At 29.1% G+C, this 15,575-nt stretch overlaps 1 pseudogene; it reads right to left on the bottom strand.

Moving 5' to 3' along the window:
- Positions 1-8,976: 8,976 nt before the first annotated feature.
- LOC115722984 (shaggy-related protein kinase kappa-like) lies at positions 8,977-11,438 on the bottom strand (annotated as a pseudogene).
- Positions 11,439-15,575: the final 4,137 nt, after the last annotated feature.

Below are 15,575 nucleotides of genomic sequence, written 5' to 3'. Positions count from 1 at the left end.
ATAGGGTTTTACTGATATGATAATCTACAACAGAGTTTACTTGCATTTGGAGAAGTGCTATGTTCTTTCCAGAGCATTCGTTAAAGTAAAGCTCAGGTTGGATGCATGGAGTATGCAACGGAAGGGACCGATATTGAACTTTGACTTAGATTTATTAAACTTACCGTAATATCTATTCAAGTCAATATCGCCTAGTTCATCCTAGATCAAATGATCTTAATCCTGTTATGATTAGGCTCAATCTCAAGAGGCTATTCGTGTTCTTTGATTTGTTAGTTAAGCCTACTTTTAGGTCAGGGTGATACGTACATTTTGGGAACACGGTAGTGCAATTGAGTGGGAGGGCTAACATAAACATGGAATCTATAGCTTCTATCTGGCGAATAGTAAGTAAAGGATGATCACCTTCGAGCTTGACCAAACGAAAATAAATAGTGGAGATCTCATTTCACATAAGCTGAAATATCATTTATACGGGGTTAAGTGTTTTAAGGATTAAATACATTGTAGGGTGTAACGGTAATCTAATCCCTTTACAGTGTAGATCATTCATATAGAGGATCATTGATCAAATTAGGATTATAACAATGGATAACTAATGTGTCTATATAGTGGAACATATAGAGCATTCTATATACTAAGAGTGCAATTCTAAGTTCTATGCGTGGATTCAACGAAGAATTAATAAGTTAGTGAATTTTAGTGCTAAATTCTTGATCTACTTATTGGAAGCTCGGTTATATAGACCCATGGTCCCCACACTAGTTGAGATAATATTGCTTGTAAGACTCATGTAATTGGTTTTGATTAATAAATTATAATTCTCAATTTAGACTATGTCTATTTGTGAATTTTTCACTAAGTAAGGGCGAAATTGTAAAGAAAGAGTTTTAGGGGCATATTTGTTAATTATGATACTTTGTATGGTTCAATTAATAAATATGATAAATGACAATATTATTTAATAATTATTTATAGTTATTAAATAGTTAGAATTGGCATTTAAATGGTTGAATTAAAAAATTGGCGTTTTTGAGAAAATCAGAGGCAGAAAAGATAAAATTGCAAAATTGCAAAAAGTGAGGCCCAAATCCACTTTGTATGGCTGGCCACTTTTGTAGGGAATTCACCTCTGATATTTTCATTATTTTAAATGCCAAATAATTCAAACCTAACCCTAGTGGAATGCTATAAATAGATAGTGAAGGCTTCAGGAAAATAACACTTTTCTTCTGACTTTTCATTCAAAAAAAACTGAGCCTCTCTCTCTCCCTATCTTTGGCCGACCCCACTCTCTCTCTCTTCTTCCTTGAATTTCGAAATTCTTAGTGTTAGAGTAGTGCCCACACACAGCAAGTGATACCTCAATCATAGTGAGGAAGATCGTGAAGAAAGACTTTCAGCAAGAAGGAGTTTCAGCACTAAAGAATCAGAGAAAGAGATCCAGGTTCAGATATTGATAATGCTCTGCTACAGAAAGGAATCAAGGGCTAGATATCTGAACGGAAGGAGTCATTTAATTCCGCTGCACCCACTGTAAGGTTTACTAAACTTTATATGTGTTTATTTCATCGTTTTAGAAAGTTCATATTTAGGGTGTTAATCAACATACTTGTGAGTAGATCTAAGATCCTGGTAAAATAATTTCCAACATCACCCTGACCCAAAAGTAGGCTTAACTAACAAATCAAAGAACATGTATAATACTCTTGAGATCGAACCTAAACATATCAGGATTAAGATCATTTGATCTAGGATCAACACGTGATATTGAATTGAATAGATATTACGGTAAATTTAACAAATCTAATCAAAGTTCAATATCGGTCCCTTCCGATGTATTCTCCATACATCCGATGCTGGTAAACTTTGCCAATGTCCTGGAAAGGACATAACACTTATCCAAGGTGTAAGAATACCTATCGCTGATTATACTATGTCAGTCTAAATCCAGTGTTCTGACAAATCAGGGAATAAACTTTCGAACATATAATTAAGATTATATTCCACTGTGTTGACAACACTATAATCATTAACAAATTGATATGTTCTGGACTTAAATAGAATTCATACATTATGTACATATAATCATGAAATAAATCAGGTGAACCATGCAACATTAAATGTTATTTCTGATCTATATTAATAAGTAAATCTGATTATATTGAAATGAGTTTTATTTAGGGCATAAAACCCAACAAATAACACTCTTGAGATTGAGCCTAATCATATCAGGATTGAGATCATTTGATCTAGGATCAACTAGGCGATATTGACTTGAATAGATATTACGGTAAGTTTAATAAATCTATGTCAAAGTTCAATATCGGTCCCTTCCGAAGCATACTCCATGCACCCAACCCAAGCTTTACTTTAACCAATGCTCTGGAAAGAACATAGCATTTTACCAAATGCAAGTAAACTCTGTTGTAGATTATCATATCAGTAAAACCCCGTGTCTTATAAATCTAGGAATCTTTATTCACATAGTCATGTTTACTTTCCACTGTGTTGACAGCACAATAAAAAGGATCAAGTATGTGAAAAGGGTTTTAGATGAATTTATAAATCAAATAGACAAGCAATTGATAACATGAACCAAAACATACAAATGAATGAAAAATACTTCTGTTTCTTTATTGATATTGAATAAAATGGATTACATTGAAATGAAGTTTTATTTAGGGCATAAAACCCAACATATATATATGATATGAAATGCGGAAAATAAACTCTAACCATATCGATAATATATGCAATGAAAGATCGATATACCTCAAGCCATTGATCTTTGAGCTTCAATCCCTACAATAGCATCGGTATTGGAGTTCGGGCTTCCTCGCTCTCTCAACTCTCTTTAGATGGAATTTTCTGAATAATCAGAATGAGTGAGAAGCTCAGGGACCAAGACCCTATATTTATAGGTGAGATACTCCATCAGTATCTGCGCCACATTAATTGTCAGAATATTTTGACAATTAATTCAAGAAATCAAATCAGGTAATGAATATAGAAATCTGACCATATATAGAATATTACATAATTGATTTTGTCCAGATTCAATGAATATAAAATATTCATTTATCAGAAAATTAATTATTTATTTATTTCCTTAAATAGAAAATCATTTCTTTAAATAGAAAATTATTTCCATAAATAAAATATTCTAATAATAACTTCAATTTATTTTATAGAAAATTACATAAAGAAAGTCAAAGCAAAACACCATGAAAATTTATTTATATTTCTTAATCTTGTAATGACAAGTTCATACTTTTAAGCTCTAAGTACAAAATTTGGCTCACTAACTTGTACGATAAGTTATTTCACAAAAATAATATGTACATTTTCTTAATTAATTTTTAAGATCACATATCATTTAATTAAGAGAATGCAATTAAAATTTTTGAAATCAGATAAACGAGGTAGGAGATAAAATTATTTTAAGGTCCAAAATGGGACTTTTGCCACAACCCCTTATCCAAAATTCGGTTGGGAACCGAACATTCAGTTACAATGTATTCGGGATTTCAATTCTTAACCAAACTTCCAGATCACGACAAAAAAATCTCATTTTTCGTGCCCAATTATAAAAGGCTCTATTTCATCCCAACTCTATTATAAATACTCTATTTTTTTTTTCATATTTTAGGTTGTTGATTGAGCATTTATTGATTATACCAAACATATTCAAGTGTTTTAAAAGATTCTTAATATAAAATCTACCTAAACACTTCAACACACACTTTGAGATAAATTAGTATTTATTTTTTCTAAGTGTGGTTGCTAATCATTCTAGGTTCTTCATTGTATTATTATATTTCTAGAGTAAACTTGCATGTAAACAAAGTTGAGGTGAGGTTGGCACCAATATGATAAACAACTCGGTTAGAGTGAGATTGACACTACAACAATTTAAGATCGAGATTAATAGTCCTTAGCAGTGAAAACTAGGGGTGTTCATCAAACTTCCCACACCGTACAAACTACCCGTACCACACCGCACTGCACCGCATAAAAAGTACGGTTTGAAATCATTTGTGGTACGGTTGTAGTTTGCATTTTTATCAAACTGTGCGGTGCGGTGCGGGTTGCAATTTTGAATTTAATAATTACAGTTCAAAATATACTACACTATATATTACAAAGTTACCAATTTTTATAATGTAATTTTTATTTTATTTTTTCATATAAGGACAAATATATGAAATATATGTGTATATTACATTATTTTCTTAGAGACAGTTTAATATAATGGCTTGATGATTAGTATATATGTTATGATATTAAAACTTTAATAAGATTTTTTTTATATTGTTAAAACTTTATTGGATTGATTTTAAAATTTTAATTATAATGTTTGATAATGATGATAGTATAAATCGCTCAAATCATACCGCATCACACTGCATTTTTGCAGTGTAGTTTTTGTGGGTTTAAGATCTCGCAATGCGGTTGAAATTTGAGAAATTACAAAAACCGCATATGCAGTTTGGTTTGAAAAAAGTATTAAAACTGCACCACCTGCACCGCGAACACCCCTAGTAAAAACTACTGTAAGAGGTTTGAAAATACCTTGGTGAAAAATTCTCAGTTATAAGGGTTAGTCAAGCCTGTTAACTTGGCTCGATAATGGAACTCAAAGCTAGGTTAATGGCTTTAAAGACCAAGGACATAAGTGACTTATTTCTACTGAACCTTATAATAATTTAGGGGGTTATTCTCGAGGAAGGGAGATGGAGCGAGCAATGATGGATTTTCGGTGGTTGATGACATTTTGAGAACGTATTGCTTTCATTTTTATTGTGTTTTTTTTTTGTTTTTTTTTTATTTTCAATAATAGTGTTAAAACACCACTCTGTTATACCACTCTGCTATGGTTATTGTAGTAGAGTATATTTTATTTACGATATATATTGTAATGACCGTACATTTAGACATGAAAATTAGTAACTTATTAAGAATTTAATTATTGCGTGCATTAGTATAAAATAAGTCCTATTCTCAAACATAGGTGTGTTAGGACTGAGAAAAACAGGGTAAGATTGAGACTTTGCTTTTATTGACTTAATAAATTCTCTAGAGAATTCCCAAATTAACTAAAACCATCTATCACTAATATTAAAACAATAATAACCATGATTATCTAATAACCTTAAAAAATTTATCATTTTGCATTTACTACAAAAATATGCCACTACTGAGGCATTAGGGGTAAAATAGTCATTAACCATGTACCCCCACATAACCTCGACATTCCCAACTAATTATAAATATTTTAGTACCTTTAGAATACTAATCCGCACTAATGTGACATCTTTGGCCAATACGTCAAGTTTCCACTATTGTCGAACATAAAAACATGAAAATATCAAATTTCATATTTAACATATTTAGCACACCTAGAATTCACTAAAATCTTTCTAATTGAGAAATTATGTCACAAATGCTTATTTCTAATAATGAGATTTATTTTCATAAGAATGCACATATATTCATAATTAACTAATTAATCACTAATAATCTACTAATTGCTAATTTACCTGTCTAATTATGCAATCATTACAATTATTTCCCCTTTAAAATAATTTCATTCTTAAAATCTAACGTGAACAACTCCGGATATTGAGCCCTCATATCATACTCCAACTCCCAAATGGCTTCATCTACCTTGCTGTTTCTCCAGAGTATCTTGACCAAAGCGATGGTCTTGTTTATAAGAATTGTATCATCTCTATCAAAAATCAAAATTGATTGTTCCTTGTTGGACCTTGTAGGACAAGTTTGGCTGGAACTATAAAGTTTCATAACACAGGACATGAGTTGGATCTAATACGTATTCTCAACATTGATACATGAAATATTTTATTACTATTTTTTTTAAAAAAAAAAATAATAGAATAGGGAAACTACTTATGATATTATAGTTGTCATGAAATACATTACAATTCAAATTTGAATTTATTGCACATATCTAAAAAATATTTTTTTATTATTATTTTAAAAAAAAACAATAGAATAGGGAAACTGCTTATGATATTTCTAAAAGAAGGGGAGTTTTCAAAAATATCTTTCTTTTATGTTTTATATAGCCTAACATTTTTAATTAAAAAATACGCTTGTAAAGTTTTAAAATTATAAAATTACACTTTGTTCAACAAAAAGTAAAAAAAAAAAAAAAAACAACAAAAAAATAACGAGAAATCAACCTCACAACAACTATAAAATAATTTTAAATAAACTATACAACAATCGAGAAAAATAACTTCATGAAAACAATAATACAACTATAAATAAACTATAAAACAACTAAAAATACGATTTATTGTTTTTACTGAAGAGGTATTTTTGTAAATAAAAAAGTTCAAAGAGTAAAATATTTTTTTTTTTTGTGTTGACGTATTGTATTTTTTAAAAAAAATATTTAGTCTATTATGTAAATTTTTCCTAAAAGAACCCACTATTGTGTCTCCTTTACCGGAGTTACCAAACGAATATATCTTTCTATTAGTTTTTTTTTTTTAAATAGAGAATTTATGGTATTTTTAAAAGAACTCAATGCTCGTTACCTATTGTAAATACTGCTCTGTTACCTATTGTAGTTACTAAAAAAATATTTTCTATCATTTAGAAAAAAAAAAACAAAAAAAGTGTTTATGATATTTCTAAAATAACCTATTGCTCAATTACCTATTTGTTAAAAAAATTAAGAAGATTATAAAATTAAATGTATTACGATTAAATTAAAATTATAATTATATTAGGATTATAATTTCACATCTTTAATATTATATTGGGATTATACATTTACATGATCTCATGATATGTAGACTTTTATAATTTTTACTTTTATTTTTTATTGATTATATTTTTAGTAAATATAATTATAATTTTGTTAAGTCATTTTTTGGCAATTTAGTTGTCAAAATATAATTTAATTAATGTGCATTTTATTGAGCATTCAATTTGTTTTTATCAACTCTGGACCCTTTTTCCAGGGGGAGTTGTGGTTAGTACTTGTGAACATCTTTTGTTAAAAGTTAGCTTGTTTATTGTGTTATTTGTGATATTCGATTGTGTTACTCAGGGGGGGTAGTTATTTACTCTTGCTAACTTTAACTTGCAGGTACTTTGTGTTAAAAATTATTCTGTTCATCTAAAGTGCCAAAGGGGGAGATTGTAAAGTCCTTTTTTGGCAAGTTAGTTGACAAAATAATTTTTCCATTTATGGTAAGATTGCTATGCATTCATATTCGATTTCTTGCCTTATAAATTCGGATTGTAGTTGCTCTTTTCCTTGTTTGGAAAGTTGCACTTTCAGCTGAACTTTCTTTTGTTGAAAACTTCTCAAAAGAGAAGGAATTCTCTTTTGGAAAGTTGTCTTTTTTAGAGAAACTTTGTTTATTGCCTTTTCCTTATTGATTTCGATTGTATCTTGATACAATCAGAATATCTAATCTGTTTTTGGCAGGAATCAAGTATTGATAGAAGATCGGACCCGATTTTAGCAAGTTTCCCGATTCTGGTGTGATCTGCTGCGTCAGCATCCGATTCTGATGTAGCAGATCGTGTTTTCTTATGAAAGTTTTTGTACAGCTGCTAATTCGAACTTGTGGTTGCCTCTTTGGTTTCTATGTTCTATAAATAGAGCCTAGAGAGCAACCATTCGAATTACCTCTTCCATTATTCATTTTTTTGCATTTATCTTTTGAGAGAAGAGAGTGTTTCTTTGTTTTGTGAGAGCCTAGTTGTTCATCTAGGTTCTAGTTGTTCTATTTCTGTTCTTACTCTATCCTAGAGGTTGTGAAGAACTACTTGACTGAACAAGAGATTGGTCTTCGGGAGAAGACTTGATAAAGCCTTACTTCGGGAGGAAGTTAGCACTTGGTCTTCGGGAGAAGACTTGTTGAAGCCTTACTTCGGGAGGAAGTAAGCACTCACAATTCAAAGACGAAGGGAGTTCGGGCTTGAAGGTGTTTCAAGAAGTCAGATTCATAAAGTGGATTACAAAGGATTGCGGCAATACTTTAGAGGGAGTCTAAACTTGTTTAAGTCAATTGTCTTTGTAATTTTGATACTTTATTAATTGATTTCATTCTCTGGGCGTGGCCCCGTGGACTAGGAGTGTTCGTGAGAACACTGATACCACGTATAAATCTCTTGTGTCAAGTTATTTATTTTTCTGTAAATATTTTATATTCTGCCTGTTCAGTTTTGCTGTAGCAGAATTACTTTCTGCTGCTGCAAACGCTTACAGTTTTTATATTTTCTCATATACAACTGACATTTGCAAAAACACGGTTTTTCAAATTTTATGTGAATGTATAATCCTAATATTTACTATGTGAGAGTTTAATCTTATAATTATATTTAAGTTTACAAAAAATTAGAAAGATCATCCGTATCTACCATCAATAATAAAGAAGAACAACTATTATGATCACATTTAATATTTTTAAATTTTAGATTAGTTCATCTCGAATTTTCAAAACTGTTTATAAGTGATTTTCTTTTGTTACATTTCGGTAATATTTCAGATCTAATTTAATTTACTTAAAACTTTATATAATATTTTTATTAATCTTTAAAAAGAAAATACTAGTATGTTTTTTTTTTTTCTTAAATGGCACTTCATTTAAACATTTTTTTTTTTTAAAAAAAATGATGTTATTAATTTATTGAATAACATTCACAAAATTAAAAGGAAAAAAATAATTACATAGCTATAAATACACATAATCAAAATAAAAATTAAGAATACAGTTAAGTATACTAACCTAGTATATATACTAGATGAAAGTTACGTGGCGAGCCACGTAAATATTAGTTTTATTTAAGTTTTAGTGATTTTTTTAAAAAAAAATCGGTAACTAATTGTAAATTATTTTTTATTATTTGTTTTATAAAAATAGACTTTTTAAAAATATCATAATTGTATATATAAACATGTACACATTGTTATTAATAATACTAAAAAATTAGTAATATTAGAAGTACTTATGAACTGTACTTATGATTATGATTAAAGCATATTACACTTAAAAAATTGAAAGAGACTTCATATCAATAGTTGTGGTGTATTCAGTCGCTCCAAATATAAGCTCGGGAGCTCGATAATATCTCGAGCAAATGTAATAAACAATCGGTTCTCCTTTCATCTGATAACATAGAAAAGAGACTAAACTTTGAACAATTGGATCAAGCTAAGCTAACAAGCTAGATTAATCACTCAATATGTAACATAGCGAAAATACTTACCAACATTTTGGCACTTCCGAAATCACAAAGCTTCAACTGATGAGTGTGAGGATTTACCTGAATATTATTATAGCATATTTTTAGAATTTGACAAGGCAAAAAAATGATACATAAACAGATAATAACACATCCATAATACACCATTCAAAAGTATTTAAACATCTTTCACAGTAATTCCTACAAATATCACCAAATTCTTAATTCTCACACTAACAGGTGTCACTCTTGACAATTAATTTTTCTTACATACCCTACAAACATTAGGGAAACTGGAGTTTTATAGGACAAGTCTCAAGAGGCTCTTTTGCAAAATGACTTATGAGACAAATATTTGTTAGATGAAATCGATTCGATATACTTTTACATGACGAAAGCAAGAGTGACCAAGTAGGTTGAGAAGTGTAAAAATGAAATGTCATTTTCTAATTTCACTTTCCAAGATTGTCATTTTGGCAAACACCAACAAGTCTTATCTACACAAGTACTATATGCTCTAAGAAAAGAATCTTACGAGTAAGTTTTGAGGCTTGATATCCCGGTGACAAATACCAATGCAATTGTGGATATAAGCAAGTGCCCTGCAAATCTGTACCCAAAAAACAAAAATGAAATCCAAACACTAACCAACATATTGTCTAGCAATAAAATTAATTAATATATCCCATGATCTTAACCGAAGAACCAAGAACATTCAGAAAAGAAGGTTTTTAATACAAACACAACAGAATTCAACAAAATTACTTTTATACCTGATATGTGTAGAGTTTAACATATATCAGGGGCATTCTTAGGTTAATCCTGCTATAATTTCTGGCAACACGGTGAACAGTCTCGGGAACATATTCAAGTACAAGGTTCAGTTAAAGCTCTTCTTTGTCTGTTGTTGAGAAAAAATAGTGCTTTAGTGCGACGATATTAGGATGATCCAACATTTGCATAATCTGCAATTCCCTGTTCTTGTAGCGCTTGTCTTGAAGAACTTTCTTGATGGCAACAATGTCTCCGGTTTCGATTTAGCCTGGAGAAAGAGGTTTACATTATCATCATCATTCAATATCTTTGGCGAAAAAAGTTGAGAAATAGCTTCAATTATTAAAAAAAAAATACTATGATTCTACATACTTGGAAAACAACACTGAAAGAACCAGTTCCAACCACATGTTCTGCAATGTAACTGACCGTCTGTCAATTGAAAACAAATGAAGCACTGTAAGACACGAAAGATAAACCAACAAATCGAATTATCTACCCTTCATAGTAGTTTTTTACAAACCTGCCTAGATTGCCCATTTTGACCACCAATAGTTGTTCGTATCTCATGTCCAGTTTCAGCACCCACATCGTTTACAACTTCATGTTCACTATCCTACATTGTAAAAAGATAATAAGAGCCATCAAAATCTGTACAAAACATTGTTAAACCAAGAAATTACACTTTTAACATATAAAGAAAGATATATATATAAAAAAAAAAAGATAATTTCGAAAAATGATAATTATGTATGACTGATGAAATCATTAGAAAAAAAAAATCAAGCTATTACTAAAAAAAGTTAGAAACCTGTAAAATATCTTCCAATCCCCTTAATGACTCCCATCATTAAGACAGATTTCCACAATCTTAAAGTAAATATCAAAGGTAAAGAATCCAATCACAAATTAAATTTGGATAGTGGGTATACAATCCATAGCATTTAAAAAAAAATTGCACAATCGAGAGATTTAGAGAAAAGAAGGGAAAGAAAAATTAAGACGTATTGATTCGAAGGTGGAGATATCGGTAGCCAGACGTTAATATGATCTTTTTCAAAAATCAATGGGTGAAGAACATTTTCGGTGGAGTCATCTCCAATCGCAAAGTTATATTAAACGCTATGTATTTCTATCGATGGGTCAAAAATAGACGGGTGAAGCAAATGATAAAGCAAGGAGAAGACTCAATCAAAATGCCAAAATTAGCTCACCTGTTGCTTACTCCGGCAAGCCCAAATTATCAGCTTCAACCCCAATTGCAAAGCTTAAATATGCCCAAATCGGCTCACCTGTTTCTTATTCTGGCATGCCCAAATTATCAGCTTCACACCCAATCGCAAAGCTTCCATATGCCCAAATCGGCTCACCTGTTGCTTACTCCGGTAGGCCCAAATTATCAACTCCACCACCAATCGCAAAGCTTCCATATGCCCAAATTGACTCACTTTTTGCTTACTCCGGCAGTCGTAAATCTTGTTATATTAAATATTCTAAGTCGTAAGATTAGGAGAGAATATATCTTCAAATCGTTAAATTTTATTATATAATTTATTTTAAATTTTATTTTAATTGGTTATTTTTAGGAATGTGTGTTTTTTTTTAATAAAATAATGTTATGTTAACAGAATGTGTGATTTTTTGAATAAATTTTTGTTAAAAAAATAATATAAATTAATTGGGAATATTCTGTTAAAGTTAACGGAGGAAACAAACCAATATCGTTAAACCAAGAATTGCCGTTAGATAGACACTTTTAATATATAAAGATATAGGTACATTCTTAATGGATATTACTTATTAATGAGTATTATTATGAAAACTAGTAAACATCCCGCGCTTCGTGGCAGATATATAAAATATTTTAAATTATATATAAAAAATAAATTATGTATTTTAATTAATAATAATTACTTAGTAAAATTATATTAAAATTTTGACTTTACAATTAAAAAATTTGTAGCATAAATACTTAAAATATTAAATTTGTTGCTTTTAAATACCGAAATTCGAAAATAGTAGCATAAATCTTCATTTATGGTTTAAATTTTATTTTGATGTGTGTGTAAAGTTCTGAGTTCGAATTTTACTGTGTGTGTTTTTAAAGTTTGAGTTTTAGTGTTTTACTGGGGTTCTAATATTTGAGTTTGTGTTTATGAGATCTGTTTTTTTTTTTTTAATTTATTTTTATAGATTTTGAGAACTTAAAATTTGATGTTGTTTATATTGATTATTGGGATTGAGAGTTTGATTTTTATACGGGAATTAAAGTTTGCATTTTCGTTTCATGGATTTTTATAATCTCTCTAATTTGTTAATTTTTTTTTATTTATTTTTAATAATAAAATACATAAGTGAAAAATCCAAATTCATGTATATGAGAACAAATACAAATACAAAAGGTAATTTATTATCATAACAATACATAAATTTTCTAAAATTGTAAAAGTGATTATCCAAATAATTTATTAGAGTTCAAAAAAAAGTTCATTAGAGATTTACATATCTAAAGTCATTGACTCAAGATCGAGAGCAAGAGCAAGAGCCTTTCTATAGCCTTCTGCTCCTATTACAATGCATGCTCATTTAAAACCGTAATAAACAAAAATAAAAAAGAGCGTATCACAAAAGTCAAAATTATCTCTCTTAATTCATTAAGGTAATATAAAACTAATAGTAATTAAGTCTATAAATAAAAAATTATCTACTAATAAAGCCTTAAAGATGTGTATCTAAGTCAATAAAATTAAACTAACATAGGTATGTGTATGGTTCAAAGAATAAAGAAACACTAAAGAGAACAATATAATAATAAAATTACCATCTTATATGAACTATATTGTATATTGTAATCCAATGAGAGAATAAAAATGAGAGATGAATATATATACATGAAACACTTCTTAATGGGTATTATCCATGAATGGTTACTAAACAAATTTAACTATAAATATTAATTTTAAAAATATCAAACCAACGAATTTTGATCTAATAACGAATAATGAAATCACAAATTTGAATTTCTATGCTTAATTTAACTACTTAATTAAAAAAAATATCAAAAAATATCTCTTTCTACACTATATCAAAAATATGTTCATACAAAAATATTTAACTCAAACTCAACTTTTTCTTTTCTTATTTTTCTTGCTAAAAAACTTTTTTTTTAATTTTTTTTTATTTTTTTTACCGATGGAACAATCTCAGCCCATATGATATAAAAATGAGAGATTTTTTTAATTATAGAAAAATTAAGGATAAAACTTAAAATTTTCTAATTTTACCCATTCATTGGTAATACCCATTAAAAGTGCATCATATATATTCTCCTTTATATAGATATATAAATTTAAGTTTTTATACATAATTTCACTATTTAATTAAAAATTATATCTCATTTATACATTATATAGTCATTTTAAACTTTTTAAATAACATTTTTGAATGTTATTGTATATGTTTTTTTTTAAAAAAAAAAATAGAATAAAAATAAATAAGTAAATAGTTTGAGGGTAGCTACCAAAAGTTAAAACTAACGAGATAATATACATGACATATATTAGAAAAATTTACTTAAAAGAAATAACACAATAATCGAATTATATCACATATGGTTCAAGTCATCTGTACAAAATAATACAAACTTCTTCACTTAAAATATATTTGCTTTAAGTTAAAATATTTATCCCACTAAAAATTATTTTATAATTTTACCCCTAAAAATAACCATCAAATTCTTTTTCTTTTTCTTTTAAAAGGCAGATAGTGACTAAACAATTTGAAATTACAATGTTTTTTATTTTGTCTTATGTAAAGTTCCCTCAAATATTATTGATGTTTTACATAATTTGCCATATATAAATTACTTAAAATATATACAAACACTAAGGCTATTGACACTAGAAAAATCGTGCCAAGAAACTTCATTTTTCATGCCAATGTACCTCTAGACACGACATGTTGTGCTTAAAGATTCGTACCTAAAGAAAATTTATAGGCACCACATTTAAATGTGGGGCCTCATAGTAATTGAATTATATCACATATGGTTCAAGTCATCTATACGAAATTATACATGATTTTGTCCCGTGATGTACTTTCACAGAATGTATTTCGTGATGTACGACAACCGTTAGATGGGGGAGTAATTTGATCTGAGGGTTGTGGTTGATCTAGGGGTAATTAGGGTTAAAAAATAGTAACGTACCCTGAGACCCATCTAATATACCCTGAGACCTATCTAATGTACCACGGAATACATTACGTGAAAGTACATCACAGGACAAAATCGTATCCCTATATATTATTTTACAATATATAACAATTTAATTTATAAAAAAAATTATATAACATAATGTATAATTTATATAAATTTAAATATTTATTATAACAAATATTCAAAGTCGATAAACATAAATTATATACAAATAATTAAGAATTTTTTTTTATGTAAATATCTATTAAAAAGATGAAAAATATTATTACAAAAAAAAAAGTTTATGAAAATGCCTTGAACCACCGATCGGAACACTACCCATGTCAAAGCCTTGAACCACCATTGGATCTCATTGTACCTCGTCGAAAACCCATGCGCCACCAAATCGGAGACGCCTTGAAAACCGGTCCACCACTGTAATATCGACTCGTTGTACATCCATTGCCATTGAAGATTTCTTGTCGAACTGTGCTGCTCCACAACCACATGGTGTACTAGATCTGCTTAAATTGCTTGACAGAGAGATTACACTGTGGAAGTGTGACGTCTTCACAGTAGCCGCTATATATAGAAAGAAGTGATTGTATAAAAGATATAGTGAAACCAAAGAGAGATGAATTAATTATCGAACATTGCTATTAGGCACCAGTGGTGCCTAGCACCTTCTCGACATGTCGCGTTGCGATTGGACAGCGATACTCCCTAAAAACTATTATATTAAATTATATGGGACCCGATACTTAGTTAGACCAATAACAATATTGTCACGTAGGAGGGTGCTAGGCATCACTGGTGCCCTTTAGCATTTCTGCAAAACTCGATTTGTTTTCTAATTTTCAATAATGCAAAAATCCTACTTACTCAAAATTAATTTAAATTATTTTTTAAAAAAATAAATATAGATTAAGAATTTATATATTTATATATTTATAAAAAAAAGTACATAAAAGAAAGGCTAATTAGTAATTTTTCCCCTTGAATTTTGACATGTAGTAAATCGTGTCCCCTGAACTTCTTTGGCCGTTTAAAATTCCTCTCGAACTATTGATATTGTTAAATTTAAAGACTTTTGTTTAATTTCATTCAATTTTACTGTTTCAGTAATTGTTTATGTACTAAACCATGCTTCCCAGACTTTGATATCTACCAAATCATGCCTCTCAAACTTTGATATGTACTAAATCAGGCCCCTTGAACTTTCATCCATGTTAGAATTTTTTACTAAAATTAGACAAAAGTCCTTAAATTTAACAATCTCAATAGTTCAGGAGGAATTTTTAACTGCAAAAAAGTTTAAAGGACACGATTTAGTACATCTCAAGATTTAAGGGGAAAAATTACTAATTACCCT

Source organism: Cannabis sativa, chromosome 9 (genome assembly GCF_029168945.1).
Source record: "Cannabis sativa cultivar Pink pepper isolate KNU-18-1 chromosome 9, ASM2916894v1, whole genome shotgun sequence".
Lineage (NCBI taxonomy): Eukaryota > Viridiplantae > Streptophyta > Magnoliopsida > Rosales > Cannabaceae > Cannabis > Cannabis sativa.
The sequence above is the reverse complement of the archived record's forward strand: the minus strand, read 5'-3'. Positions and strand labels throughout refer to the sequence as shown.